This window comes from Typopeltis vanoorti, chromosome 4 (genome assembly GCF_054136105.1).
Source record: "Typopeltis vanoorti isolate ZY-2024b chromosome 4, IOZ_Tvanoo_1.0, whole genome shotgun sequence".
NCBI lineage: Eukaryota > Metazoa > Arthropoda > Arachnida > Uropygi > Thelyphonidae > Typopeltis > Typopeltis vanoorti.
Window position 1 is genome coordinate 17,257,722 of NC_143552.1, and position 26,988 is coordinate 17,284,709.

The 26,988-nt window shown below is 35.8% G+C and overlaps 1 protein-coding gene across 1 annotated transcript in view; it reads right to left on the reverse strand.

Annotated features, from left to right (window-relative positions):
- Positions 1–26,988, reverse strand: part of rdgB (retinal degeneration B) — a 608,184-nt gene that overhangs the window by 504,460 nt on the left and 76,736 nt on the right. The gene's annotated exons all lie outside the window — the stretch shown is intronic.

Below are 26,988 nucleotides of genomic sequence, written 5' to 3' on the forward strand. Positions count from 1 at the left end.
TTGTATACAGAAATGGGTTTCAAACAAGATATACTTTGCAAGAAACAGCATGGATTTACTACAGGAAGGCCATGTCTGAGCAATCTGCTCTTCGTTTATAATAAGGCCGAGTTGGATAAAGGAAATGGATATACTACGATACTGTTGGACATTGATAAAGCATCTGATCAGATACCACATGAAAGGCTACATAAGATAATTGTCTCTGAGTAGATCAAGAACTTTAATTTCCTTACTCACACATGATATTTCCTGCTGACAGTTAATACTTCCATTTAAAGTAAACCATTATTATTACCCTCCTGTTGCTCACCAGTCTCATCTGACTAACATTTCAGAATCATCTCCTTCTGCTTCCCATGTCTGTAGCAACATCCCACTAAATATCTAAAATTTGTGATGTGAACATGTTTTAACTATTGAATCCTGCCAACTGCAGCTTTGTAGAAGTTTTAACTTTTATATATTAATAATTAAATCCTCATTACTGATTGTGCCTTTTATAACAATAAGCTGCAAGTGGTATCGGATTTCTATACTGAAATCTAAGCACACAACTCATAAATCTAGAATCTCAAGTAAGATTCTAGATTTATGAGTTTTGCTATGATAATTCTCTATTATTCTCAAAATTCTATTTTAACTTCGACAGTAATTAAATAAATTGAGTCTTCACATTTCAATATACAAAAATGAAAAGCAGTTTAATAATACAGAATAAAAGAAATTTACAATATTCTGAACTTTAACCACAACTTAAAATCTAAAAAGATAATTAACATGTTCGCTGCCAACTACGAATATACCCATAGTTGGTATATGAGCCTCACAAGCCAGCCACGAATTTACTCGTATGACACTTACCGCCGGCAACGAGATTACCCATATTGACCTTGGAGAAGTGAAAATGCTTGGCTTGTGGAGCTAGCAGCAAAAGTGTGTATACTCATAGATGGTATATAAGCCACACAAGCCAACTACGAATATACTCGTATGTTGATTACTGCCAGCAACGAGATTACCCATAATGACCTGGAAGAAGTGAAATTGCTTGGTGTACGGGAACAAACTATGCCCGAGTAGCGTGGCATCGAACATCTTAACTAAATCATATATTTTATGGTTTTTGGGCTCCAAAATAAACTGGCTAAAAAGAACATCTGTTTCTTTCTAACTCATCTGCACTTTCAATAAAAGTTGAACAAAACAGTTTCTTTATGTCTTCAGTGAAAACAGTTACTTATCTTGAAAATAACCTTATTTTGGCAAAAAGTGTAGATTTCCTATTCTTGGAGATACAAAAAGTTTATACTTGACAAAAAAATCTTTAAATTTGAACACACCTAGAATTCCTCCTTTAATGACCTCTAGAAAAAAATACCACAATGTTTCTTTATACTCTCAATCTTAAAGATTAACACCTTTTTCCCTTTTCCTGTGCAAAGGATTTCCAAGGATAAATGACTGAACACATAAAAATCAACTCGCTGTATCTATTCTCAGAAACAGAAATTCATTTACTCTACTAATGGAGGGAGTGGGAGTGGCTGACAGGCAGAAATAGTTGACACCAAGAAGCTTAAAGCTCTGTACTAGGGCCACCACTTTTTATTTTGTATATCAATATTATAAAAAAACGATTCGAGGGTAATAATTCAGCTGTTTGCTGATGATGCAAAACTGGGAAGGGCAACAGTTAATAAAGGTGAAGGAAATATCCTGTAGGATAATTTAAATAAATTCACACCATCAACGAAGGATAACAGTTGTCAGTTTGGTGAAGTGTCAGGCTATGTATGCACTATGGGATGAAAAGATTTTACTCTGTGTCTTCAGAACTTCAAATCTCTATCCATAATCACCCCAAGAATCCTTGCTTCCCAACTTCTTCCAGGACAATCCCACTAAGTATCCCATCAGTGGATATGAAATTTTAAAACCTCGGATTAAACTGACATACCCATTCGTTTGTACACCTTTCCAGCCTATTCATATCCTCCTTAAGAGCCAAAACATCAGCACTATTACTAATAACCCTCTCAAGCTTCACATCATCTGTAAACAACTGATCATCTCCCTGTAGTACTATAACAATATCATTGACATAAAGATTACACAGCAATGGTCCCAGTACTGAACCCTGTGGAATACTGCTTGTAACCTTCATACTTTCTGATACTGCTTGTAAGCTTCATACTTTCTGATACTGCTCCCACATACAACTCTCTGATATCTAATATCTACCAGAAAGCCAATCACCAATACAATACAATAACCTGATATCTAAACTCATATGTCAACTTAAAAATCAACTTGTCATGTGACACTATGTCAAATGCCTTTGAAAAACCCCCAAAAGAAATGACAGTGTATGCCTTACCCTCATCCACTGCTCTTGTTAACAAATCCATGCTGGCTTGGATTTCTTGCATAAATAATATATGTTCATCTACCCAATTCTGTATATGAACTCTTACCAATTTCTTCAAAATCTTAACAAAAGAAATATAAAGAGGTCTATAGTTTGATACCTCCATTCTGCCGCCACTCTTATGTAATGGTACCATCTTACTCTTCTGCTACTCTTCAGGAACCTGTCCCATTTACATGCAATCCATCTCTTCTATATAACTCTTCTCTATCCACAAACGTACACCACACATCTACATATTCCAGACTTCTTTTCATACACATTCTTGCTATCATCTCATTCGTTATTACTGCTCTTCTCCTCCACTATGCTTTATCATACTGGGGCAATATGCTCACTATCTTTCCTCAGACACATTTCTGCTGCACTATCTCTTACATAATCTCAAATCTCACCCTACACAATTCACACTACCTATTGGATCATTTACATCTCAGCCATTGCTACCATCTCTACATTTTGACCCTTCTTCACAGCCAGTGCCTCCCCCTATATCGTTCCACCAGGCAAGCACTCTTCTGGCACGGCTTGAATTAATGAATCTCCATACATAATGCTCTGAACAGATTCCTCCTTCCTTTCACTATCATCCCTCACTCTTACAGCTTCCAATCTCTCCCTCTCTCTGTCTTTTCTCTTCCTCATTCCTCTCATCTCTCTATCCCTAGATTCCAATCTCTCAACATTCTGCCATTTTCTATTTTCTACTATCTCACCCATTATCATGCCTACCTCTCTCTCCCTTGCTCAATGATGACTTGCTTCTACACTCTCTCTCTCTCTCTCTCGACTTTAATAATTCCCACTCTTCCCCTTCATTCTTTTTGTGCTAGCTAATTTTTCCACCCTCCTAATATCTTCATTCGCCCTCCTCAGCTCAGTCTTCATTCCTTCCATCTCTGTTCTTAGCAGTTCTATTTCTCTCTCCACCACACATCCTGCATTCAATTTACATTCACATTATGTCACAAACACACAATCATGGCCATCAGTCAAACCATCTCCAACTGCTACATTGACCAAGGTTAAATCCATGTGAATGTCTTTAATATTCCTCCCACCCTCCAACATACTACTGGCATCTACAAACTGAATTTATGTAGAAACTAGAATGTATAAACTAGATTTTGGAGTGGTAAATGAATGAACTGGATTGCCAGAGCCTGATGGTGAATGAAAAATATGATGGGCACTGTGTAATCAATAGTTATTGGAGAGTCTCTTGAAATGAGTATTCTGACTCCATGGGGACACCTATGTAATAATAATAATAATAACAACAACCTTGGAACAAGGAATTATTCATTGAAACTGTATAGAGTGGTTAGAAAGGGAGCAAGCAGCGTTGATAGTTGTGAGTATTCCCTCAACGGATCAGTCCTAGTGCAGCAGGATCATCTAAAAAATGGTTAGTGTAAGTATCCTATGATTAGTCTTCAAACTCAAAGTAGACACCTATATAATAGTAGTTACATAGACTTGAACAAATTTATAGGCATATCGTTCTTTAGTATACCAAAGAGTGTTTATATATATTGATCTTGTTGAAAGAAACTTTTATGAATGCTAGGTGCATTTTTGAATTGAATTAACTTCTTTTCTCAATTAATTAAGACTTCGATAGAGGATCATCCATCTTCCTTTCTTTCATTTTTTTCTTCTTTTATAACATTTTTCAAGAACAGGATTAAATCTGTCCTTAGTAGTTTTATACATATTTTATAAGGTACATTCAATAAAGTTTTTTCCATATTCCCTTTAAAAATTACAAAGCATCATGTTTCATCATCATCATCAAATTCCTGATATATACCCTCAAGGGGTGTACAGGATAAGATAGTACTACATGAAAAATTTACATTATTATAACTTCCTATCTATAATTTTCCTCCAAATCAGTCTGTTACCTGTCAAATCTCCAATATTATCAGGTCTTATATTTCTGTCCACTAAGACACTTTTTACTGTATCAATCGACCTATATCATAGTCTTCCTCTGGGTCTTTTTCCTGCCAACCTGGCAGAGAACACTTATTTTGCTAATCTTTCCTTTTCCATTCTGCCTAAGTGACCATATCACCTGAGATTAGCTGTCCCAATCCATTACTGGATGCTTACAATATCAAGTTCTTTCCTAATATTCTCATTTTTAATATGATATTGCCATTGATGCCATCTGTTCATGCCCCTAATCTTTCTCAGGACTCTCGTATCTGCAGTCTCTATTCTTTGGTCAAGTTTTAACCCAGCTCTCAGATCCATATAAGTTAAAATTGGTTCGAACATTGTCTTATATACAGCTAATTTAGCGTTTTGGCTAATTTCTCTCTTATTCCATATATATTTATTCAGTTGACTTCCTACCATACCAGCTTTGTTGATTCTGTTGTCTACTTCCATATTTAATTTACCATCTTCACTAAAAACCATTCCTAAGTAGCTAAAATGTTTTATTTGTTCCACAGGTTCTCCGTTCACAATGCAGTTGACATTTTCAACGATTCTGCCTATTTTCATTATATTTGTCTTTTTATTGCTGACCTTCATATCATATCTATTACAATATTTATTCAATTTAGTCAGGGAATCTTAAAAACTTGTAGCAGATTTATTTAGAAGTATAACATCATCTGCATAAAGAGCTGAGATTAACATCTCCAATTTTGATATGAGATTTAATACCACTTTCCTTCATAATGTGATCCATATAGATAATGAATAAGAGAGGGGATAATGTACATCTTTGTCTCACAGCAGATTTAACATTAAACCATCTTCCTGTACTTCAATTCTAACTGCTGACTTACAATTCAAATAAAGACTAAGCATTGTTGATATAATGTCCCATTAAAACCATATAACTGTAGAGTTTGGAATAGCTTCTTTCTTCGCACCTTGTCATATGCCTTTTCCACATCTACAAAACTTAAATACAAATCTTTGATATATTCCCATGATTTCTCAACTATCTGTCATAAAGTGAAAATCTGATCCTGACAACCTCTATTTGGCCTGAATCCAGCTTGTTCTTCACCAAGCTTCTCTTCCACAATCCTCAACAGTTTCTCAAGTATACTTGCATTATCTTACCAAGAACATTCTGTAATGAAATGTCTCTGTAATTCTCACATTCAGTTTTATTTCCCTTTTTATATATGGATACTATGAGAGCTCTACTCCAATCATTTGGAATTCATCCCTCTATCCAGGCTTTCGGAACTATGCAGTGCAGCCACTGTAAGACTTTTATACCACCATACTTGAGCATTTCTCGTCGAATATCATCTACTCCTGCTGCCTTTTCACATTTCAAGCCTTTGATGGCTTTTTCTACTTCAAGTATGGATATGTATTCCTGACTGCATGCCTGGTCAGTGTTTTTTTATCACTGTGCTGTCATCACTGCTTGTTTCATTTAGCAATTTTTCGAAGTAATTACTGCAAACTTCAAGGATATCTTGTTCTCCAATTTTCATATCACCATTATCATCTCTAATTCCTTTTAGCACTCTTTCTTCCAATTCTGAGCTTCTTCAACAACCTCCAGAATATCTTTCCACCTTCTTGATATTTATTTTCTATGTTGTTGCCAAAGTTCTTGAATTTTGAAAGTTAATTTTTTCTTGAATAATATTTGTGTATTTTAAGTCTACAGTTCACATCTGAGAGCTGCTCAACTTTTATTCGCTTTCAAACTTTCTTAAATGTTCTTCTTTTCAATATGAAATTCAATTTTATCCTGTTCAAGACAAAATGGTGATCACTTCCAATTTCAAATCCTCTGTACACTCTGGTGTCCTGCAGCAGTGGGAAAACATCACTATCCACAATAATATAGTCAACGAGACTTTTCTAATTCCTTGCCTCTTCTCTCCATGTGAATTTGTGCACATTTTTATGTTGGAACATGGTGTTAGTAATAACCAGTCCATGTCCTGAACAGAAATCCAACAGGTATTTGCCATTATTATTAGATTTGCTCTTTTCTCCAAATTTTCCCAAAATATTTTTGATGTCTGACAATCATTTCCTACTCTGCTATTTAGATCCCCAACAAGGACCAACTTTTCCTTTTTCATTGTGTCAGTTGTTTCTCTAAAGCCTCAAAAAATTCCTCCACTTCTACCTTAGTAGAACTTCTGTGGGACCACAGGCACAAATAAGTCTCATTGTCCAGTTCCCCATTCTCATATTTGCCCACATCCCTCTACTTGAGATTGTCTGCCATTCAAGAAGATTAGCATCAGATTTAATGTTGAATACTATGGCTACTCCTTCTTTTCCTTGAGTTGTCATTGCCTGAATATAACATTTATAGAATCATGTTTCTGTGGTTCCAATAATTTTGTCCTTTGTTTACTAATGTAAGAAATTGTTCATTAAATTTATTTATTTTATACATACTTTAGTTCTATTGAGATTTTATCTCTTGGTGATTTTACATTTTTCATTGCTTTCTTTAAATACTTCATTCAAATCATCTGTTTCTCTTTGAAAGAGTATCATAGTTATATTTTGTCATAAAAAATAATTCTGCTTGTTTATTTCTTTTTATAATTTTACGAGCTATCATTTTTGTAGTTTATATACCAAAATAAACAATTACTTTTAACATGTCTTCAAAAAAAAAAAAAGTTTTTAAATCACAGGTATTATTTCTGGAAAATTCCCATGTTACTCCTCTAAGAAAATATTATTTATATGACCATTTAGCCTATTTTTGTTTAGGAGTGACCCTTTTATAATGTCATTGATTTTTACTGAAATTTTAGGGCATTACTGGTGTTTTATAAACAGATATGAAGAATATGTAGGAGCAATAATTCGGACATACCTTTGTAGGATGTTGCTGGCTGTCTTCTTATTCAGTGGCACCCTGGCATGTGGTGATATACAATCATCTGCTGTTAAAAGGAAAGAAGTATGATTGTAAGGAAGGGAGGGTTTGGAAAATGTGGGGGTAGAGAGATATGGGAGAATTATTGGTAAAGCAAGGGTATGGGAACTTTCTGAAAAGTCCGGGTTTTTTTATATTATTAAAGGTGGGCAGAATACTTTGGAGGGGAGTGAAAAATAGAGATTTTTTGGGGAAGGGGAAGGATATGATGGGATAAGATCAAGGGTGGGAGTAACAAGGTGTGAGCCATTTTGACAGTGTGTGGTCTTTGGAGCTTCTGGGGGAAGTGGAAGAAATGTCTTGCCAGCTTGGTGTTTCTGTCTTTGGTCTATCTGTGGTGTTTCCTATTGGTTGGAGTCATCACCTATTTTTTATGTTATGGAGCTTCCACCTCTCGGAGATTATGTAGAGATGTTATGGAGCTTCCACCTCTCGGAGATTATGTAGAGCCGGCGGACGTTTATTGAGTTTTTGTCACAGTTTGTGGCTATCGTTTCCGATATTCTAAGCATTGTTTTGTTTTCTTGTATATCCATTATTATGGCCTTGTCAATTTGCAGGGTATGTTTTTGTTCAAGGGGTGTAGACTGCTATTTCTGTTTTCCTTGTATTTTGTATTCTTTTAATTGTTGCAATTTTTATTTTTTAAATGTTCTGGAATAGGAATGTTGCAGTCACAGAAGTGTTTTTGCCCATAGAGATCTGATAGTAGAACCAGTGTAGGTGATATCACAATCTTTTTGGCAAGGAAATTTGTAAACCGCATTGTGGTGTTCTAGTATTTCTTTGTGTGCGTGAGATTTTGTAGGTGTTAGAAGTGTTGCCAATTTTTGGTTCATGGTGAACACCAGCTTATAGTCAGTGTGTTTGAAAATGTAGTTGTAGGCTTTGTATGTGTTCTGGATATATGGCAGTTTGATGATTTTTGGTAGTGGGAAGTTTGTTATGGTCAGTGGATTGTTCTGATGGATTTTTGCTGTTTTGGTGGCGTAATTTATTAGTTATGTTGGATAATTTCGATTTTGAAAAATCTGTGTTAACCTCTAAACTGTGCATTTCTAAACTGTGCTAAGATGACTGATTTCTTAATAGAATAAGGATTGTATGAATTGAAGTGGAGGTAGTTACCGATATGTGTGGGTTTGTGGAATATTTTTGTGGCTATTTTGTTGTTTTTTCTAACTAACATCAGGTTTACGAAATTGATGGATTTATCATCTTCTGTTTCTATGGTGAATTTTAGTCTGTTGCTGAAGTCATTAAGGTACTCTTCTAAAGCAGTGATGCATGTTTGTTCTCCAATGCACAGAATATCATCCACGGATATAAAAGTTGATGCTGGGGGGGGGGGGGGGGGGGGCAAGCTGAGTAGGTGTGATTCTATGTGTGTGTGATAGGAATAATTCAACTAATAGTCCAATGATATTTTGGCCCATATGGAGTCCAAAAATTTGGATATAAATGTTGTTAAATTGAAAGATGTTTGCTGAGATTACTAGTTTGATTAGGTTTATGATATCACTGGGTGTTAATTTTGTTCATGAACCTAGGGTATGGTCTTCTGTGCGTAGTGTGTGTGTATGATGTCTAATGTTCTGGTGATGTCTACGTTGGTGTATAGTGAAGTTGCATCCAATGAAGTGAGGACGTCTTCATGGGATAGAGTGATAAAGTTTTATTAGGTTTTTTTATTTTTTGGAAAAGGCCATCTGTGGTTTTTATCACAGATTTTGATTTGATAAGTAACAGTTTGAGTAGTTTGGCTACGAATTTCGCTACGAAACACCACCACATCACTCTTATCGAAATCTCTCTACCCCCTCCCCCATCCTTCCTTTCAATCGTAATTCCTTCCTTTTAACAGTAGATGAATGTATATCGCCACATGCCGGAATACCGCTGAATAAGAAGACAGCCAGCAACATCCTACAAAGGCATGTCAAAGTTATTCCTCTCATATATTCTTCATATATCTGTCTATATAAAACATCAGTAATGCCCAAAAATTTGAGTAAAAAGCCAATGACATTATAAAAGGGAAACTCCTAAACAAAAATAGGCTAAATAGCTATATAAATAGTTTTTAATTCACTTATTTTTATTTTTGTTAATGTTGATTATATTTCAAGAGTGGTGCTTAAAGGTCAAAGCTGTATAACTCAGAGGAGACTTCCACATAAGTTTTAAAAGAATGTGGAGAACCGCCAGAGCTTCTAACCTAATGTCCAATCTTCACCTTATCGTGATGCAGCCACTTATAAAGGAAGTGCCACCGTTATTCTAAACTGAACCACTTATTTAGAAAAAATGAATCTGCTTGTCTCGGAAAATAGTTCATACCAACTTGTTAACTACAACCCAACCAATAGAATAAAAAAGAAAACAGAGAAACTACTTAAATCAATTACTATATGGCCAGAAGATACAGTCCAAAAATTACTTCTGCACTACATTCATTCCCTGAGAATTTACGGTCTACCAAAAATATACAAACAAAATACACCACTCCGGCCGATAGTCGAAGGTATAGACAGCTCTAATTTTCACCTAGTCAAAATATTAGCGGCAACACTCAAGAAGTTGGTAGGTCTTCCCCCTCCTAGGACCCAGCCAATAGAATAAAAAAGAAAACAGAGAAACTACTTAAATCAATTACTACATGGCCAGAAGATACAGTCCAAAAATTACTTCCACATTACTCTCATTCCCCGAGAATTTACAGTCTACCAAAAATATACAAACAAAACCCATCACTCTGGCCAATAGCCGAAGGTATAGACAGCCCAAATTATCACCTAGCCAAGACATTAGCGGCAACACTCAAGGAGTTGGTAGGTCATCCCCCTCCTATATCAGAAACACACAACACTTTATAAACATAATCAAAGACATTACATTAAAAAAAGATGATTTATTAGTTAGTTTTGACGTCTCTGCCCTCTTTACTCCGGCTGATAGTCGAAGGTATAGACAGCCCAAATTATCACCTAGCCAAGAAATTAGCAGCAACACTCAAGGAGTTGATAGGTCTTCCCCCTCCTATATCAAAACACACAACACTTCATAAACATAATCAAAGACATTACATTAGAAAAAGATGATTTATTAGTTAGTTTTGACGTCTCTGCCCTCTTTATGAATGTCCCAATCAATGACACAATCCTTCTTTTACAGAACAAATTCCCTCCAGATATAATAAAGCTCTTTGCGCATGCATTACGTTCTGGTTATTTTGTATCACAAAATGCTTTCTATCTACAAAAAGAAGGCACAGACATGGGCTCGCCATTATCCTCCCCTATTGCTACCTTCTATATGGAACATTTTGAGCAACATGCTCTAGATTCCTCTCCTTTAAAACCCGAAGTCTGGCTTCTATACGTTGATGATGTTTTCGCGATCTGGCCCCATGGCTGCCAGACACTAGACACTTTCCTTAGCCATCTAAACAAACAACACAAATGCATACAGTTCACAACTGAGATTGAAAAACAGAACACACTTCCATTTCTAGATACACTTGTCACACGTCTTCCTTCTGGCAGTCTTTCCTTCACTGTTTACCGGAAACCGACACATACTGGCCAATATATACACATAAACTCCTACCACCACCCAACACAAAAACTAGGCGTCATTAATACTCTAAAAAACAGGGCCTTGAAGATCTGCTTCAATGAACAAGCACTGAAAGACGAATTTAAAGTTATCAGCAATATTTTTCTAAAAAATGGTTACAGCCAAAACACTGTTAACAAAATTCTCTACAAGACCTCAATAAAAAACAAAAATAAACCAGACTACAATAAAACTATAACCATTCCTTACATTAAAGAGACATCAGATAAAATAAACAGAATACTACAGAAATACAACTTCAAAGCCACCTTTAAACTTCCTGCAAAATTAAAAAGCTTACTCAACTCATCCAAAGACCCACCCTGGCATATACTGTATTTATTGCACCTGTAATCTACCATATATAGGGGAAACAGGATGCATGATTCCTATCAGACAAAAGGAACATAAATGACACATTAAATATAATAACTATGCTGGAGTATAGGTTATATAATAACCTTTCTGATCATGAAAAGCACCAGTTGTTTACATCACACCAAAACATGGTATGAACGCAAATTTAAGGAAGTCTGTGAGATTCTTATCAACCACCCCAATCTGAACAATAATGATGGCCTAAAAATCCCCAGCATATGGAAGGCACATATTCTACCCAAAGAACCTTTCTCCCCAAGAGTTAACTATAAACAGGACTATAGATAATCCTGAATCCTAAATCTAATATAACAATTGTCATGATATAAATAAGACATCGTTACTGTAAGAAAACTATTTATAAGAAAGAATATTTCTCTCATGTTATCTTAAATAGAATTTAGCTTTGATGTAGTTTCTAAATAATTAATTAATTTGCAATTTTATCTGTATTTTTTATTTATTTATTTTATTTTTTTATTTTATTTTTATTTTTTTTCATTAGAGGTCATGCCAGTAGAATAACCGGTGATCAAATCATTGTTTCTTCAGCTTACTTACTGTGTGAAATGTAACTCAGTTTGTCCTTGTATATTTGTATATACTCCAGATGATGACCTTAATATGAAGGTCGAAACGTCGGGAAATTAAAATAGTTATTTATAACACGGTTGTAAAGTCCATAATTTCTAAAATGAATGCTGATCACCGTACAATGCTAAAAGAAAGGACAGTGTATCAAGTCTGTTAACTCAGTCTGCTCTTCTGCCTGGTTTGCCTGCTGTGTGAGATAAAAAAAAATCAGTTTTCAGGAGGAAACACTCTGCTTACTCCATATTAGACACACTAACTCATTTTCGACTGAAAACACGAAATAAAGATCCTTTACATTCTAGATAGGATTTGTACCCAGGTCTTTCCAACCAAAGGCCATTGCCATTATTCCTTACTGGATCATTCAAGAGAGACAGGATTCAGCCAAAACATCAAGCTAACACTATAAAATACTGTTTAACCAAATTCAGTATAAGAATGTGTTTGAGAGTTGTCTGAAAATGAAAAAAAAACAAATAATTAAAGACCAGAGACAATGGATATGAGAGAAACAAGGAAAAAAACAAAAGAATATAGATGGGATCATTGGCAGAATTATATTTTAATACAATTTTAATTAATATGATATATTAATTTAGCTTTTAACTTTAATATCATGATAAGATATTCAGCCTGCCTGTGTAGTCTCACTGTTGACAAAGGCCTTTTCCCTAATGGGGGAGGGATGGGTCTACTTCTCCCATGGTGACCCAGTCCATCTCAGGAGAGTGTATATTTGTATGAATGAAAGTCATCACAAACATCTATGCCCAAGGTGAGAATCAGAACCATCCACTGTGAGTACCATTTGCAATTGACTCCCCATGCTTTCATCTCAGTAAGGTATCACTGATTATTGACCTGGGATGGCCCAATATATCAACAATTTGATGAATAGATAGGCCTACAATATGGCATCCTATCACGATACTCAAACTCCATTGATTGCCTTCTCACGGCCACTTCACCTGGACACAGTTGCACTGACTTGGGAGCATTATTCCTCCAATTTATACCAGCTGCAAACATGGGATTCATTACATGGCTTGATGCACCTTGCCCATAGGAGTGTCTGTTGACTTCTTTCCAAGCAGTACATTCTGTTTGGATTTAAACTAGAAACAAACATTATGGTATAACATGATGAAAATTCGTGCTGGCTAGGGCATCACCCAGTTAAACAATCATGTTGTTTTCTACATCACGAAACCAGGGCAAACACTGAAAAATAAGCTACTGGAACAAACTGAACATTAGCAAAATTCAGGATAAGCACCATCAACAATGGAAAGGTCAATGGAAAATAAGTTGAAGTGGCAGAAGAAATAATGAAGTACTACATGGACATAACTGGTGTTAATGAGATAATGCTAAATAACAAATATAAATAATTCTATATTTGGATCTTTCAACTCATATATAGAAGCTAATGTCTTCACTTCTCTTGCCTTAATATCCTGTGATGCAAAGTACATATCCTTATGGACATGTATAATGCTATGCATTATGAGAAGGGTCGCTACCCAGTTCGGTTTCAACCTTTGTTGAGATAACCAAGTGGAAAAACTTCCATCATCTATCTCTAATCCAAAGTATTTTAGTATTAAGGTGTATCACCTTTTGGCTACTTGTATATGGAAATATGACTTCTGCATTACTTCAACCTGGGTATCACTTCTGGGTATGGCTACCACTGATGAGACATCAATAAAGGTCGAAACCGATCTGGGTAGTGACCCTTCCCATAATACATGTCATTATACATGTCCATCAGGATATGTGCTTTGCATTAAGGAATACTAAGGCAAGTGATGTGAAGTCATTAGCCTCCATATATGAGTTGCCCGGTCCTGAAATTACTTTAGGTGCAAACTTTCTTTGCTTTCACTTGGATAAAGGATTAAACCAAGAATATAATTTCTTAAAATCTTTAATTTAAACTTCTTGACTGACAGCCATTTTCAATAAGTTATGTAGTCAAATTTCAAAACGAGGAACTGGACAATGAAATTTTTTTGGGTCTATGATCCTACAAAAGATCCTCCTAAGGAAGAAGTGGAAGAATTTTTCTGAGAAGCCAGCTTCTCTGACTCAAAGAAAACAGAAAAACTAGCACTTGTTGGAGATTTAAATAGCAAAGAATAAAATGTATATGTATATGTTTGTATATGCATTGTATGTTTTTCCCAATACATATACAATGTATTGGGAAAAATTAGGAGAAAAGGGCAAAGCTAATAATACAGTGGGATCTGAGTTTAAAGTAGAATAAAAATGAATATCATATTGAAAAACGTTGAAAAGAAAAATATATAAGAAAGTTTTAAAAAGAACTAAAAGTTGCTCAGCTTTTACAGGTAAAATATTATTATATTTTACATGAATAATATTATTCCAAACTTTTTCTCAAGTAATATTTAAAACGATTAACAATTAATCGTTTCAGAGAAGGAATAATGGCCTGTCATTTAGCAACATGAGTCTGTCCATAGCACTGCATTGCAATTTACCATTCTCAAGTATGCAACTGACAATATCCCACAGAAAGGGAAGTGGCAGTGATCTCTGGACTGGATAGACTTAAAATGCTATATGATAAAAAAATTACATTATTTACTTCATCTTGCTATTAGAACCCCTAGAGAATCTGTGTCCAAAGATGTAAGTGGCCGGAAGAAATTGCATAATCATTTACACAATATGCAAGAGGTATAGCAGCCCACAAGAAAACACACATCATTGACTGGCATGAACCAAACACAAAACATGGACCATAAGCAATAGAAACCAATCGTGTTGACTTGTTTCTCTTAAGAGAATGCTTTTTACATAAGCAAGTAAGAAAAACAAAGTTTGGAAGTAGAAGAATAATGAGGTGAGTTTGTTTATTATATGAATTAGGCTAATGGAATCAGAAGTGGGTCTCACCCTTATATTCCAGCTAACAGTATATAACTGCACGTGTTAATGCTGTGGCAATTTTATGATATACAGACTCTTACACCTGTCAACACGACAATGATGCATATAAGAAAGTCTAAACCTGAAAGATTACAATCTTCTTTAATGGAACACGGTACTGTTTTAAAAGATGATTAAAACATAATACCACCAACTCTCTACTGGAAAATATTAGAAAGTTTTTCACAAATGTAGTGAAGCATTTATTGTGGCTAAAGGCATGTCAGCACAATTAATTTGCTCTCCTGAATTTTCAGAGGGAAATTTACTTACCTAAAAAATGTGTAACTGTCAGCTTGGTTGGCCAAACAGACAGCATATACTGAACTATGTCTGGATTCAAATCCTATTATGCAGATGGATCTTTGGAAGACCTTTATATAGAAGATGAATTTAAATGATCAGTATGAGAGCACAACTACTCTGCTTATTGGAGATCCAAAGTATTTTGAAAAAAGTGAAAAGAGACAAACATGAAAACAAACAATCAAACAAAAAAAGTTTCATGTTTGGTTTCTAGGGGAGAGTTTCTGCATTATCTAATTCTTAACCTCCCATGGGTGGGCTAAGGCTTTGTGAACTTTTGAGTTTTTTCTGTCCAGTGTGTATGTGTATGCTTTCTATCTCAGTTTTGGAGTGGAGATACCTTGGTTTTTTTTCTCTCTCTCTCTCTCTCTCTCTTTTCCAATGTCGCTCTTCTTTCCTGCCCATTCTAGGATCTTTTCTCTCTTCTCTTCAAAATGGCCCACTTAAACCTTAATGATTCTTCATTCTTAATTACATCCTTCTTCCTAGACTCTGCCATAGGTTAGTTCTCTCGGTACTGTTCTAGATGGGTATAGTTTTTCGTTCAGTAATCCATATTTTTGGTTGTCTTCCTCACAATGTGCCACAGGCACTTTTCCATGCTACTTGAAAGTGAAAACCATGGAAGTCTTAGAATTCCCTTGCTGCAATGAGTAGTGCTTAGAATATGTCCATTCATCTAGATTAAAGAAATTTTCTCTCTTTCCACTTCAGAATTACGTCATGCTACCTCTAGAACTTCATATATTAAGGATGATTATCAACATATCTCAGAATTAGTGCTTGATGGAAGGATACTAATTATGGCTGCATCAGCTGAACAAAGGAGATTTGGTTTAATGCTACACCATTCAATCAATGCGGCTGCATTAGTAGAACCAAAGCATGTTCCCTCTCAACATCAATGAATCAAGGATAGGACTTGCCTCCTACCTGAATTTGAATATATAGACAATCAAGACAAGATTTAATGCTCTGCTGATCCAAGCTCATACAACTCGGGAAAGAAGAGATAACAAGAAATGCAGAGTGCGCTGCAGAGTCATGCACAATATAAAGCCTCTTGCAAGTCAAGTCATTCCCACCGTCTTGTGGTATAGCCTGTTTCTACAAACTGTGGTCTGGTGAGCACTGCCACTGCAAATGCATATTTTCCCTAATTGGAGAAAATACTGACTAGAACTCTAAGTGGTAGATGTCTTTCATCATTCAGTGAAATACCACTGCCTTGCTTATTAGATGCCTGAAGGCTTGCAGCCATGTTTGATCACCAGAGCAAGGGTTCTGGTTTCTGTCTCCCGCTCCTCCTCCTGCTTTCCTACATTCAATAAATGTGATGCCCTCAATGGCATGCCAATCACACTGTAGGGGAACCCAAACCTTCTCCCATCGAGGGTACAGAAGTAAAATATCTCCACAGGTTGGCTGCTGATTAGTGAACAGAAACAAACCGATTAGTAACAAATCTAGAGGCCTCCTGATCAACTACCGTATCCTGCTGCCAGTTCGCGAGTGGAGGGAGGCTAAGTACAGGAGTTGCAGCAGGAACTGTTGAGTCCACATATGGACAGGGGACTGGGATCCCTTTGTGTGGGTAGTATGTTTGTGAGTCTATCATTTCTCACTGCATACCCCCATTTCCATTTTATCTCTTCCTCAACAAATACAATGGATCAAAACTCAAGGAAATGCAACTTTATTGCAGTTCACAAAAATTTTCCCACAAAAAATAGGTTGAAAAAATCATAAAAACAACAACCCAACCAAAAAACAAAACAAAAAAACAAAAATAAAACCAATTCTTATAAAAGAAAAGTTTCCATATCCATTTTACCAACATTCATCATCTACACAGCAATATAAATTATATGCACAACCACACAGCCATCTAAACCAGAACGCCCAACTGCCCAAACCACACATTAAATGATTCCTTCCACCACACAGGTGGCACTTGTGCATTCATCAGAATGGACACTCCATGTCAGAGATTGCAAAACCTTGAATTCCCACCCCACGACCCCATTTGATCTGAGTTGGCTCAAAATTTTTCTACCAAACCAACCTGTCATTTTTGTTTGCTGTCTGTACTGCTCTCCAAACTCTGTTATCCATTCTGACCTCTTCAATTCTCTCTCTCTCTCTCTCTCTTTAAAGCTCAATTTTCTACAGTCGAAATACTGTAATAGTGAGGTTATCCTTCTTGGGGACTTCAACATCCACAACTCAAACTGGCATCCCTTCTCCAGTTTCATCAATCAAGTAGGCAGAAATGCTGAAGTCTTTGCCATTAGTAATGACATCACACAAATCATCAATCCCCCTACCAGAATACATGACAACCGTTGGCAAACTCGAAGGGGTTGTCAGGTATTCTAGTAGGGAAACTGACAATCTGTTACTACAAGGATGCCAAATGGGATGATCTCTATGACTTCTATTTCTCCTTCCCATTGTCCGAAACTAATTCAATTCTTCTGATCCAATTCCACCCCAAATCCACAGCCACCATCCAACAAGCCTTAGTTCTCAAAAAAGTCCAGCACAATAAAAAAAGAAAACTCTGAATACGAGTGGTTCAAGAACAAAACTACAGCTGTTCACTCCGTCTATACTGAAGCTTGAAACAGCTACAAAAGACTCATCAACAAATCCCAAATCAGACTTTGAATAAACCAAATGCTGCGAACTCACCAAATTACCATATCACTCTTCTTTTCCAATTCCTGCGTTGATGACTTGAGCGAAGTTCCCTCTACTCTACTCTCTCCATGTCACACACACACAGTCTTCTGCCAGTAAGAAATCCAAAGAATCCTTAACAATCTGAACACAAACAAGACATTCAGTCCTAAAGCATCCCACCTACTGTGTTCAAAACTTGTGTCCCAGAACTAATACCTATCCTGCATCACCTGTTCACAGTCCATCCTATTCAATTGGCAGCTGCCTTACATCATGGAAACAGACCCACATCCAGCCCATCCCAAAAGAGCGATGATAGAAGTCGGCCAATGAACTACCATTTAGTTGCTCTCACTTCTGTTCTCTCGAAAGCTATGGCGAAAGTCATCAACAACCAACTATACCACCTAGAGACCTACCAACTAATATACCTCCGAATCAATTCTTCTGATCCAATTCTATCCCAAAATCCATAGCCACAAAAATTAGAATAATCAAAGAAAATGATTATTCTATGAATGATCATTTTCTTTGATTATTGAATGATTTGAAATTCTAATTTATTGCGCAGAAAATAATTATTACCAAATGTGAATTGCATCATCTAAATCTACATGCTTTGTAGATTATATAACCATGCAAACAAATTAAAATGTAATATAAATTTTAAGAAAACTGTTATTTGAAAACATTCACAAAATTAGAATAATTTTTAACATGGTTCAAAGTATTAGAATATTCCAAAATTTTCCTGATTGGTTTTGAGGAGAGCGTAGAAATAGCATATATTTCCATAAGGGTAGCACTAACTCATGTGTGAGGAATTGTTTGCACATGGATTTTAGTTAATCATTTGATAAACATGGGTCGGACAAAGTGACATATCGGAAGCTAAGAAGTTACGTATGGTGTCTCTACACAAGAATACCAAACTCAATGGTTGTACCTAAGAAATTGAATTGTTCTCAAGCAAGCATATGCAGAGTATTAAGATAATATTCTAATAGCTGGAGTTTTCAAAATAATTGCTGCAATAGTGGTCAAAAGGTAATAACTACATCAAGAGATGAGAGGAGATTGAAGAATATCGTGAAAAAACTGCTTCCAAAGCAGTGGCAGCCGGTGAAAATTTTAAGTGGGGTGCTGCATATACAAAATAAAATTTAAAAAAAATATTTTTTTCCTAATCAGTAACCAACTTATTAATAAATAAATTTACATGTTAAAAACTGCTTTATTAAAAATATTTCACCCTCACCACAAACAAATACCAATAATAAAAGTTTCGTATCTCACAGAAATAACGTGCACAAGCATACGATACCCTGCCCAAAAGAGCAGTGTCAAGCGTAAAAGAATATCCACGAGTCTACCTGCAATTGTCGTGATCATTCTCACACTGCGTTAGATCGCAGTGTATTTGTTTCGTGTAACCATAATTGAAGAAATAATTCTTTTCATATTTTCAACAGTGACATAATTCAGCCTTGTATCTATAATAAATAAATAATTATATTATTTTAACAAAATAAAATAAGATTTGCAAAAAATAGTTCACCCTTTCGTATCTCACAGAAATAATGTGTGCAAGCATACTATACACTGCCCAAATAGCAGTGTCAGACTCACTAGTTACGTGCAATGAGAAGCGCAAAAGAAATTTGGCGAGTCTGGCTGCAATTGGTTGAATGTGCTAATTCCGACACTGCATTAGATCGCAGTGTATTTGTTTAGTAATCTAAAGCGTTAAACAAACAATTCCAATTATTAACTATTCAATCGATGTCAAAACATAAGCTGTAACCTTTAACATGTTGTATTGCATTTATATAATGTTGCAATAATTGTTATTATTTATAAACACAAACAAAATGTAATTTTTTCATTTTTTCTTTAGGGGTGCTGCAGTGTCGCAGTGCTTATGTACGGGCCGCCACTGTTCCAAAGTGTAAGATATTTTCACAGGAGACGGAAAGAACTAGGTGTAAATATGTCTGAATCTACAACATTGAGACGACTTCATAAACTGGATTTTAAATCATGTGTGCCTAAGATGAAGCCGCTTATGACTTCCAAGCAAAAGGCAGCTAGAGTGTGATGGTGTAAGCAAAGACTGTTGTGGGGTCAAGAGGACTGGAAAAAAGTACTTTTTAGCAATGAAAGTATGTTTTGTATGTCACATGGTCATCAAGGGATACATGTTTGGTGTCTTAAGCAAGAAGCACTTGATAAAGAATGCATGAAACATTTGGTGAAATTTGCAACCTCTGTCTTGGTATGGGCTTGTATGACTGCAGAAGGTCCAGGTAGGCTGTGTATTATGTACGAAAGAGTCAATTCCAAAGTATACCAAAAAATTCTTGAGCACTTTATGGTGATTTTCATTTTCAGCAAGATTCAGCTTCTTTCACACTTCCAAGACCACTACTAGATGGCTAAAAGAAGGCAAATCAATGTAATTCCTTGGCCAGAAAGCTCACCAGATTTAAATGCCATTGAGAATTTGTGGGGAATTATGAAGAAATGTCTTCAAGAAATTATCCCAAGAGACAAAAATGAACTTGTTTTAGTCTGAAGACCAAATGGGCATGTTTTGATAAAAAACAAACAAAAAAACTGTGAGCTGCTAGTAAATGATGTGCCCAACCATTTGTAAATGGTCATAAAAGCTAAGGGGGGATACAACAAAGTACTAATTACCATTTGAATGTGCTTTTATTTTGGCATTATTCTAATACTTTTGAACCAGATTAAAAATTATTCTAATTTAAATTGTACATATTTGGTCTGATGTATTAAAATAAATAACTTTTATTATTAAAAGACCAGAAGATAAATGATAAAATATACAAAGAGCCAACAAGTTTCACTAGCCACTGTCTAGCATTTTCAAGGCTGAACTGGTGTGAAAACAAATGCATTGAGTTACATTTCAAACATACACTTTAGTAACTGTTAGGCCGTTACATTTGGTTCCTTCTGTTTGAAGGCGTGCATGTGTTCGAAAGCTTCAGTCAGATTCCGGTACATGACCACGTGTTTTGTAGTTATTTGCACATTGTAATTCTGTCGAACTGAGAGAGAGATGATGAGATTTTTCCATATGTCTTTAAGAACAATGCCCTAATTTCTATTTAAATTATTGCCTGTGCATAATAATTTAAATAGAAATAATTTAAATTGTCCAACCATCATAGATCACAAAAACACAGCATTATTCACATGCTCCGTAATAGAGCCTTAAGGTCTATTTCAAAAGAAACAGATGTGCAGAGAGAGAGAACTGTCACTAATAGCTAACACTCTATCTCTTAATGGATACCCTTCTAACATTTTAAACAAATGGCTATTTAAAGACAACCACCAACAACGTGTTACAGTACCCCAATATGTGTCCACAGCTGTCATTCCATATATTAATTCAGTTTCCACAAAATTGGCGAGAATGTTAAAAGCTCATAACATCAGAGTGGTTTTTAAACCAACTACCATGATCAGACATATCTTAGGATCACCTAAAGATGAAGTACCTTTCTTCAAATGTCCTGGAGTGTATGAAATACCATGCACGTGTGGCCTTTCTTACATTGGTCAGACTTCTAGATGTTTTGAAATAAGACAGAAGGAACATGTGGGGGATGTCAATCATAATAGAATCATCACATCTGGTTTAGCACATCATTTCTCAACATCAAATCACGTTATAGATTGGAAAAACAGTTCTATGCCTTACATCGAGAATGACTACAGATACATTTGAACTTTAAAAGAAGCAGCTGTGGTATTACGCACAGGCAATAATTTAAACAGAAATCAGGGCATTGTTCTTAAAGACATATGGAAAAATCTCATCATCTCTCTCAGTTCGACAGAATTACAATATGCAAATAACTACAAAACACGTGGTCATGTACCGGAATCTGACTGAAGCTTTCGAACACATGCACGCCTTCAAACAGAAGGAACAAAATGTAACGGCCTAACAGTTACTAAAGTGTATGTTTGAAATGTAACTCAATGCATTTGTTTTCACACCAGTTCAGACTTGAAAATGCTAGACAGTGGCTAGTGAAACTTGTTGGCTCTTTGTATATTTTATCATTTATCTTCTGGTCTTTTAATAATAAAAGTTATTTATTTTAATTATTCTAATTTTGAGAATGTTTTCATATAACAGTTTTCTTATAATTTATATTACATTTTTATGTGTTTACCATAATTATTATATAATTGACAAAGTACACAAATTTAGATTATGCTTAATTCATAATTGTTAATAATTATTTTCTATGAAATAAATTAGAATTGCAAATCATTCAACACAGTTTCTTTGATTATTCTAATTTTTTGATTCGGATATGTGACCAGCAATATGAATTCTGCTATTAGCAATCCACAGCAAATCTCTAGCTTTCACCACCATCTCTGGACTCAAACTTTTAAAAAATTTGGAGAAACTCATGTAGTTGCTCTCAACATTTCAAAAGCATTTAATCAGGTTTTGCACTGGATCCTACTTAGCAAATTCCCATCCTATGGTCTGCTTTTCACACTCCACAACTGGATCGCCGACTTTCTCACTGGTCACTCATTATGTGTCATGGTGGATGATTTCCTCTCCTCAAATTTCCCTACCAATGCAGGAGTATCCCAGGGTTCTGTACTTTCATCCACTTTCTTCCTCTTGTATATAAATTACCTGCTCTCACAGATCTCATATCCTATCTGTAGCATTACCGATGACAGTACACTTTATTCCTCTTTTCATTTGACAAACCATGTACTGCACAACTGATAGAACCCTCAAGATTCACATCGATGTCCTGAACTCCAATATCTTAGATATATTTCAATGGGACAAGGATTATCTCGTAGACATCAATGCCACCAAAACTCATTCCTGTCTGATCTCTTGCAAGAAAGAGCCCACATCTCCCTCCCCCAACTTTCAATAATACCCAGACATCCAAATGTGATCAAATTTCCCTTCTGGGACTGATCTATGCCTCCATCCTTTCCTGGCACAAACACATTTCAACCACAGCTTCTGAAGCTGCCAAAAAACATGGTGTACTTTACTCTACAGCTGTAAAAGTGTGAAGACATTACTTCATACCTTTAAGCTGCTAACTCCATACAAATCCTAAATCTGCCCAACCATGGAATATTCCCCACATATTTGGGGTGGTTCACCAAATTCTGCTCTAAGATTGATTCTATTAAAGATGCCATGAAATTACATTCTTGGTTTCATCCTTTTTTGAAGTGTAAGCAAACAAAGTTTGCACGTGAAGTCACTTCAAGACTGGGTTACTTGCCTTTGTATCCCATAACACAATACACATACACTTCATGACTGGGTGCAATTAATCTGAAGCCTCTATATACAAGTAGACCAATTGTGAAGTGACTAAACATGCAAACTTTTTTTGCTTAAAGATGCCAAGAATATAATTTCTTGGCATCTTTAATTTATATTATAACCAAGTGAAAAACTTTCAGTACTGCTTGATTCTATTCAGAAGAGGATAATCGGTCAATTAATGATCTCTCTTTCTCTCTCTCTCTCACACACACACAGATATACTTTAATCTCTCTTTTCATAGACATTTAGATTCTGCCTTTCTTTTCTACAGATACGTTAATGGACAGTGCTCTGCTGAACTGGCCACTATTATTCCTCTAAAATCATAACAATAGTTGCTGCTAAACCAACTTCTCTGCCTTCTCTTTCATTCAATCTACTTCTGTTCTTTGTAACAGCCTTCCCTACTTTGCCTTCTCCAAAAAATACATCCTTCATGTGTTCAAAAGAAAATCTAAACAGATTCCTTCTTTTTTCTTATCCTCTTGCCCACATGCATGTCACTGATATATAGGTTTGGTGATCTTTAGTGTGCAGGTTAAATAATATATATACATATACACACAGAGACATACATACATACATACAGGATAGGTTAAAAAAAATGCTAGTTAGCAGCAGTAGAAACCTCATTACTAGTGAGGTATGTACAAGTTGTGGGTGCTGGGCAACCACTCTCCATTAGGAGAAAGCTGCCTACCAGTGGCGCACCCAAAGGGGTGGGCCAGGGACCCTTCCCACCCACCAAAGAAAAGGGGAAACCCCCCCCCCCCGATTAAATCCGAAGTGTGCTACTACTACCTACTATGTTGTAAACCAAGACTTGGTGGATCTATTTCAAAAAGAACATCACATCATACCAAAACTTACATCTGGAACCGTATCCTTTAGAGGTGTATGGTGTCAGCAAAGTTATGGACTTACTAGGCTGATTTCAAGATACTTTCTTTGCATGCCTTGTATACTCACACTGAGGGAGAGAAGAACTTACCAGAGAATGACTTCTAGATTCTGCAGGTCTGGACAGCATAGGACATTGTTGGGGCTTTGTTCCATTCTGATCCTACATGTGGAACCTGGGTATGTGGCACTGATTTCAGTGCAAAAGTAGAAAAATAAAAACAACAAAAAATTTACAACTTTTGTGTGTGACATTCACATAAAAATCAATTAAAAGGATAATGCCAGATGGGCAGCCACTACTAAACTAATCCGAAAACCTGCCTTCTAGTATTTGGTTCATTTGAAGTATTTTGGATTCTTTCATATGATGTATGAGGGTGGTCTGAAAAGTTATTGGCATAACAATGAAAAAACGATTTATAATTTCAAAATTATTTTTCTTTTTCAAGATAATCTCCCTTAAGACTAATACATTTATTCCATCGATGTTCCAGCGCCATTATCCCATCCATGTAGTGGTTCTCAGTAACATCTGCAAAATACCACTCTACAGCTGCAATCACCTCTTGATTCGAAGGAAAACACTGACCAGCGAGGAAGAGTTTTAGTTTTGGGAAGAGATAAAAGTCTGAGGGAGCCAAATCTGGGGAATAGGGAGGATGTTCCAACAATTCATAGTGCAGATCCCTTAATTTTCCCATTGCCAAAGCACCTTTGTGAGCAGGTGCATTGTCCTAATGAAAGATGATTTTTTTCTTCTGCAAACCGGGTCTTTTCGCATGAATTTTTTTGTCTAGTCTGGTTAGAAGATTTTTGTCTAGTCTGGTCGGAATAATATTCTCCAGTTATTGTTTTGCCCTTTTCAAGATAATTAATAAACAAAATGCCTTTAGCATCCCAAAACACTGATGGCATGATCTTTTCTGCTGATGGAACCGACTTCGTCTTCTTTGGTGCTGAACAACCGGCTTCTGACCACAGTTTTGACTGACGTTTGGATTCTGGTGTGTAATGGTGAATCCAAGTCTCATCCACAGTAATAAATCGCCACACAAAATCAGTTTTATTCTTGTTAAAACGTTCCAAGCACTGTTCAGAGATTTTCATGTGAGTGTGTTTTTGATCTGCTGTGAGCAAGCGCGGCACCCATCTTGCGCAAAACGTTTTCATTTGCGATTCTTCATGCAAAATATATCCTGCACATTCTTTTGAAATGCTTAGAGTCTCAGCATTTTCATGCACTTTGACTTGCCAGTCATCCAATACCATATCATGCACTTGATTAACGATTTCTGGTGTTGTTACACTTTCTGGACATCCTTGACGTAGTTCATCTTCAAGGCTGGTATGGCCACATTTAAACTTGGCAGCCCATTGCCAAAACAATTTCTTAATTGTTGAAAACGAAGGAGAAGATTGCCCATAAACTTTTATGAACTTCGAATGAATTTCTTTGGAAATTAAGCCTTCTTTTACAAAGAATTTTATAACTGCACAATACTCAATTTTATCCATTTCAAGGGATACAGACAACACTTTTGTTTCAGCCAGCTGTATAAAACAAACTACTTGATAGAATGACTTGCAATTTCACATGGATGCATATGACAGATGTACCAACTTAGAAAAAAATAATAAAAAATCGTGCCTTTAGTGTTGCCATCTATGGACGAGGACGAGAAATTTTCAGATCACCATCGTACGTTAAACAGTCAAGGAATAACTGATCAAAACTTTAACAATGCAACCACCTAGAGGCATCTAGGGCGCTACGTTTTTCTCCTTTCTTCCACACCTACTTCCAACTGTGGCCCAAGAATGTTGAAAATTCTCAGAGGAAGTCACATAACAAATCTGAACAAAATCAGTTGAAAGATACAACCTCTAAAGGAGTGTGCATAGAATGTAACCTCTCATTCAGTTCAGTCCAAGTGGAATAAATTTCTTAGGAAACCTTGGGAAATATGATTCTGAAGTGTTGAAGTCTTCAACACTTCAGCATCATATGAGTGTGATAAATATTACAAATAATAATTCAATCACTATAAACAAAAATACTGAAAGGCCCCAAATAATACCCATAAACACAATGCTAATTTAAAGGATATTCACAATAGCAGACTATCAGCTATAAAAGCTATTTCTATAGTCCCCATGAAGGTTAACTATAATGTTGACTGAATGGCAATGAATTCTCATTTGTAAGATTTATCACACTCATAATATTTTATATATTCCAGTTAGAACCAGAGTGACAGAAGACAGAATTTGAACATGAGTCTTGTAACAGGAAAAGTGAGCAGCTCTAAAATACTTTGCCTAACAATTATAGCCGTGACGTTTTGTAAATTGGCATATTTACATTAAAAGACTGGAGGTTTACTTAAGACTGAGTTTTTAATGACTGTGTACTGAATCATATGTCTGATAATATGTAGTGAGATTTGTCAACAGATGAAAAGCATATCGGAACATATTTATGTAGCACCATTCAAAATAAAAATCTCTTTTCCTATCAGAGCCAAGAAGAGTAGCATAGAGACTTTTTAAGCATTTGAAAAAACCCAGCTGTGAAGTGCAAGGCACACAAAATAAAAATATGATTTCAAGTGTTTATATATAATCTGAAAGAAAATGAGAACTTCTTGTGCACTATAATATACTTTATTATTAACACATTCAAATATAATATACAGTCATATAACTTTCACAGTGCTAGCCTGGTTGGCCAAGTGGTTAGCATATCCTCTCTCCAGCCAATAGGCTGAGGGATCGAATCCTGCCATTGGCATAGATATTTGTGATTGTCTGTGAAAATACAGGTGGTGGGCAATGGATGGCATTGGTGT